The sequence below is a fragment of the Elephantulus edwardii genome, unplaced genomic scaffold (genome assembly GCF_000299155.1).
Source record: "Elephantulus edwardii isolate Elephantulus edwardi_28Jun2011 unplaced genomic scaffold, EleEdw1.0 scaffold00050, whole genome shotgun sequence".
Lineage (NCBI taxonomy): Eukaryota > Metazoa > Chordata > Mammalia > Macroscelidea > Macroscelididae > Elephantulus > Elephantulus edwardii.
The window spans coordinates 13,530,794-13,536,731 of NW_006399800.1; the positions used below are offsets into that span (position 1 = coordinate 13,530,794).

The 5,938-nt window shown below is 41.5% G+C and overlaps 1 pseudogene; it reads right to left on the bottom strand.

Annotated features, from left to right (window-relative positions):
- Positions 1-4,116: 4,116 nt before the first annotated feature.
- On the bottom strand, positions 4,117-5,120 carry LOC102876445 (annotated as a pseudogene).
- Positions 5,121-5,938: the final 818 nt, after the last annotated feature.

Here is a 5,938-nt window from a genome sequence, read left to right on the forward strand (position 1 = left end):
GGCCACGTGCCCAAAGTATGTGAATCAGAGCTTCAGAATCCTAGCCTCCAAGGAGAAATTTGGTTTCACCCTCTCCCAGACAGACCTGTTTGTTTTGTTGGCAGTTCACGGTATGATCAAGACTCCTCTCCAGCACCACAACTCAAAGGCATTGATTTCTTCTTCTGTCATCCTTAGTGGTTGTTCACCTCTCTGACGCACAGTAAGTAATTGTGAAGATAGCCTGGATCAAGAGCAGCTTAGTCTCTAGAATGACATTGTTACTTCTCAGCACTCTGGAAAGCTTCCTGATGGCAAATTTACCTAATGCAATTTATCCTTTGATTTCATGACTGCTGATGCCAAGAGTGTAGATGTGGAGCCAAGTAAGCTGTACCTTTTAACAACCTCAATCTCTTTTCCATCCATCATGGTGTTGCCAATTGGTCCAGTGGTGAGCATCTTTGTATTCTTGATGTTGAGCTTCAGTTCATATTAAAGACCACAGTCCTTGACTTTTGGTAGCAAGTGCTTCAGGTCCCACTGTTTCAGCCATCTCCATATCATGTTGCTAATAATTTTTTCTTCAATCTCGATGATTTGTTTTTCTTCAAAAAGTCTTGCTTCTTAGATTATTTGCTCAACATATAGATTAAATAAACACAGTAAAAAGATGCAACCATGATGCACACCTTTCCTGATTTTAAGTCATATAGTCTTGTTCTGTTTGAATGACTGCTTCTTGGTTTCAATACAGTTTCTGGAATGCCTAATTCTTTCAATTTTTGTCCATAATTTACTGTGATACACATAGTCAAATGTCTTTGCATAGTCAATAAAACACATGTAACCATCTTTCTCATATTCTTTGCTTTCAGTGAGGGTCCACATGAGACTAGCAATGATATTCCTGATTTTAATTCTTCTCTAGATTTGGCTTGTGTTGCTTGTTGATTTATTGTTGTATTTTATTATTTTTTTTTAAATTATCTTCAGCAAGATTTTACTTGAATGTGGCATTAATAGTTTTAAGAATCTCCACATTCTCTCGGATAACTGTTTTTGGAATACATAGATCTTTTCCAGCTAGTCAGCCAGGAGCTTGATGTAGATATGTGAGCATCTCTAGGGCTATATCCATTTGGTGATATTTTCTATTGCTTGATATAAAAATGAGATAATGCATAAGAAACACTGAAAACTGATGCCTTGGAATTGTAATGGTGATGAAGACCTTTACATAGACAATGAACTTCCAAAAGAATGGACAACTGTTTGGGATTGAGTGCAGTCAAAATGTTCTTTAGGAGTAAAGATGGTGAAACTTTGTCTCACATATTTTGGGCATGTTACTAGGAGGGACTATTTGTTGGAAGAGCACATTATGCTTTAAAAACTAGAGTCAAGATGCTTTGCTGGAAAAGGATGGCAATCTCCTCCTGTACCAGTCAGATATAATTTGACAGCACTCACATAAAAAGATAATGAAAAAATAATAAAATAAAAGTTAGAGTCAGTGAAGGAGAGGAAGACCCTTAGTGAGATGGACTGACACAGTGACTGCAACAGTAGGCTTAAACATAGCAGAAATTGTGAAGATTGCACAGACTTTTACAGAGCTTTATTCAGTTGTCCATAGGGTCTCTGTGAATCAGTGTCAACTAGATGGCATCTATGAAGAACAAATTCTTAGGATGTAGCTCTTTCTATATTTCATTTTTTTGCAACTTCTGATTTTCTTATATTCACACTTTATATATTCCAAGTTCCAATTACTATTTCTTCTTATTTTTTTTTCAACCATATCAGCAAAGGAAGGCTCTGAAAGCTTTACCACATGCGCATCATTCATGTTGACTCTTTTGAGGAGGTAGCTCTTCTCGGTCATATTTTGTGTAACTTCCAGAGGGGTCCTTTTCTGATACCATATCAAATGACGTTCTACTGTTATGCAAAAAGTTCTTACTGGCCAGTTATTTCAGAAGTAGATCATCAGGTTTTGTTTCTAGCCTGTGTTAGACTGAAACTGCCCAACCTGTGTGACCCTGCTAATATTTGAAATATCTGTGATATATCTTCCAGCATCACATTTGTGGAGTTTACTTTTCAGTATGACTTTTCTAGCCATTGCTTGTGTCATGTAGATGGGCAGGAATATGCAAATAAGATGGTTAGCCTATCCATAAGTGGATCTATCAATCCACAAGGGGATTGGCTAGTCTCACCAATACATACGGGGACTGGCTAAGCAGCAAGAGAATATAACATGTTCACTGGGCCTCAAATTCTTATCCAGGTATACCTAAAGCAGCAGCAGCCAAAGCCAAACCAGAGACCTGATGTGGATGGAACCTCCATACTGCTATAGCATTGGAACTGGAGCTAAGAGACCTTGCCCAAATTTGTTGCACAACTGGGAGTAGGGGCCCATAATTTGCAGGATTGTGAACTTTTTAACACTGGACTGAAGCCTCAGGGCTTAAGGCTGAGGTGCCTGTGAGCACATTTCAGAATCCATCCTCATTATATTCTGATATGTCCTGGCTATATTCTGATACTTGGATTATATCCATTTATCTTCCCCACTATGATTCTGTATGTATTGTAGCTATCACAGTGGATATTGGACCCAGGAAAGCAGACATTTGGTGTTGAGATGAGCTGAAAAAAGTATCAGAGTGTGGAGGACATATCTGATCTCATGGGAATTGCTTTTGTGTTATTGATGCTGTTGACAGCAACAGTTCCCCTTTGTGAAGTTGGTAAAGTCAGATATGGCTATCTCCACATGGCCCTTGCTCTTTTTACATCACCATGCAAGACACCACAGTAATTTACAGAGGAGTAGTGGACCAATTGCATCAGGGGGACCACTAAGAGCAATCTTGGTTTGAGAATCTCTAAGATGTCAGTTAAAAGCTCTGAATGATACAAATTTGTATCACTTGGTTTTTGCTTGTATTTGGCTATTCCAACTCACTCATTCAGTGGCACCATGGTTGGAAAGATATGCTGTGAAATGTGGAGGATCTGAGAAAGAAAGGAAGAATTTCAACAAAATGGATTGACAATAGCTGTAACAATGGGCTTGAGCAGGGCAAGGTTCAAATCTGTTGTTCATAATGTCAGTATGAGCCACAGTTAACAACAATAGTGGCATCGCAAGATAGGCTGGAAATTTGCTTGCATAAAGAAAATACTATGGAATACTTCTACTGAGTAACACATGGCCTTGCCATTCATTAGTCAGAATTCACCTGACAGCAACTTGGTTTTTAAAGTCTCCTATCTTTACTTTATGGACGTTGTTGTTATGTGCCATTGAGTTGCTTGCAACACATAACGACCCTATATACAACAGCCCTGAAACCTGCTCTATCCTGTGCCAACTTTATTGTCTCTGACATACCTACCCTGATTACCCCAGTCACTGTATCACTCTATATCTTCAATGGTCTCCCTCTCTTTCCCTGTCCCTCCACATTTCCAAGCATGATGTCCCTCTCCAAGGACCAGTCCCTCCTTGTAACATGTTCAAAGTCTGTCAAATAAAGCCTTAGAATACTTTCCTCCAAGGAGGAGCCTGGTTTCACTCTCTCTCGGATGAATCTGTTTGTTTTCCGGGAAGTCCACAGTATATTCAACATTTTCTCCAGCACCACAGCTCAAAGGCATCAATTCTTTTTATGGACGTTGTTGTTGCTTGTTGTTAGGTGCCGTTGAATCGTAGACGACTCATAGCGACCCTATGAACAAAAGGCCTGAGCACTGTTAGTTCATAGAGTTTCTGGAGGCAAGGCATTTCGGAGGTGGATGCTGCTCCTGCTTCCAGGCTTGTTTTAGTCTAGAAGCTCCAGCCAACACTGTCCACAATGGGTACCCATTACCACATTCGGCACAACACTGTCACGGTGTTCAGCATTACAGCAACCATGAGTTACCTCTGTACAGCAACGCACAGACCAGTGCTATACCACCTAGAAAAATGTTTGATAGACATGAATAGTAAGGAGGGAAAAGAGTCTGTCCCTAGCTTGGACTACTGACCAATAGTACTCATTGTGTGAACGTGTTGAGGTGAACATTTTTTAATTTTTAAGCCAAACATTTTTATTTCCAAAGTGGTGCCATAAATTTCTACTGAGTGTCAATGGTCACATGCCATACTCGCACCAGATTGTCTATGTAGTCAGCAAACAGTGTCTGGCCATCAGCAGACCAGGCCAGAGAGGTGCACTGTGGTGGTTCAGCTTTGCCGCTATTGCTGATAACTTCTTGTGTCAGTTGATCTACAGTGATCTTGTCCTCCAAGTCCCAAATCTTGATACTGGGGCCTGTGGCAGCACAGAGCTAGTAGCTGTTAGGGCTGAAGCACAGGACATTGATGATGTCACCACCACCATCTAGAGTGTAGAGATGCTTGCCTTCATTGAGGTCTCACAGCATAGCCTGGCCGTCCTTGCCTCCAGAAGCAGAGAGGGATTCATCTGGAGAGACAGTCACAGTGTTCAGGTAGCCTGTGTGGCCAAAGTGGTTGGTTTTCAGCTTGCAGTAAGCCAGGTTCCACACCTTGACCAACTTGTCCCAGCCACAGGAGACAATGATGGAGTTGTTGCTGTTGGGTGAGAAGCAGACACAAGACACCCACTGCAAGTGACTCTCATCCTGGACAGTGTACTTGCAGACACCCAGAGTATTCCATAGCTTGATGGTTTTATCTCTGGATCCTGAGACAACTTGCCGGTTGTCAGAGGGGAAGACCACACTCAGCACATCCTTTGTATGCCCTACAAATGGGCGTGTGGTCGTACTCATTGTGAGGATCCCAAAGGTTTAGCAATCCATCCCAGGAACCAGAAAGGGCAAACTGGCCATCAGAGAAGATGACCACTAACAAAGTGGGAGCAACCACGCAGAGCACGCTGAGGGATGCTATAGTTGATTTCATCTCTGGTCAGCTTCCACATGCTGATGGTCTTATCTCATGAGGTGGACAGTATCGTGTCTGGGAACTGCAGTGTGGTGGCAATTTGGGTCACCCAGCCGTTGTGGCCCTTGAGGGTGTCACGAAGGGTCATCTGTTCAGTCATGTCTATGGCTGGTGCGGGGTTTGCCACAGCAATGAGGATGGCAGTGGATAACTCAGAGATACCAAGAGCACAGCTGCTGCCGCCGTGGCTCCACTGAGAAAAAGTGAACTTTCGTTTTGAACTGAGAATCAATCAGAATAAAGAAGAATAGAAAATACTCAGTAGGGGAAAAAATGGGAATAAAGGAAAAGAAATTAAATTTATTCAGTTATTCAACAGAATATGTGTGTTCTATTGTCCACAGAGTTGCTAAGAGTGGGAACAAACTCAATGGAGCCAAACGGAAAGCATAATCTGTTAGGTGCCATAGAATCAGTTCTGACACATAGTGACCCCGTGTATAAAAGAACAACACACTGCTTGGGCCTGTGCCATCCTTACAATCATTGTTTTGTGTGAGCCCATTGTTGCAGCCACTCTTCAATACATTTCATTAAGCATTTTCTTCTTTTTCTCTAATCCCGTTGCATCCGTTTTCTTGGGAATGGAAATAAAACCAGGTATATTTCCTTCTGTAAGATTTGATCCTTGCTGATAACACATCTAAACTACAGGAGATGAAGTCTTTCCATCTTGACTTCTATGGATCATTCTGTCTGTACTTCTTTAAGACGCATTTGCTTATACTTGCAAAATCCCCCAAAGCATTCAAACTCATTGCTGTTGAGTTGGAACTGACTCATAGTGAGCCTCACAGTGAATTTCTGAGGCTGTGAATGGCATAAAAGGAGATTGTTCTTCTTTCTCTCTCTGAGTCACTGTTAGATTCAAACTGGAAGGGAGTGACAAATGGGAGATATGCAGATAACTTAATAGGAGGCTTAGTCTCCTGCCAACTCTCTATTTACCTAACTAGAAGGTTTCCCTAT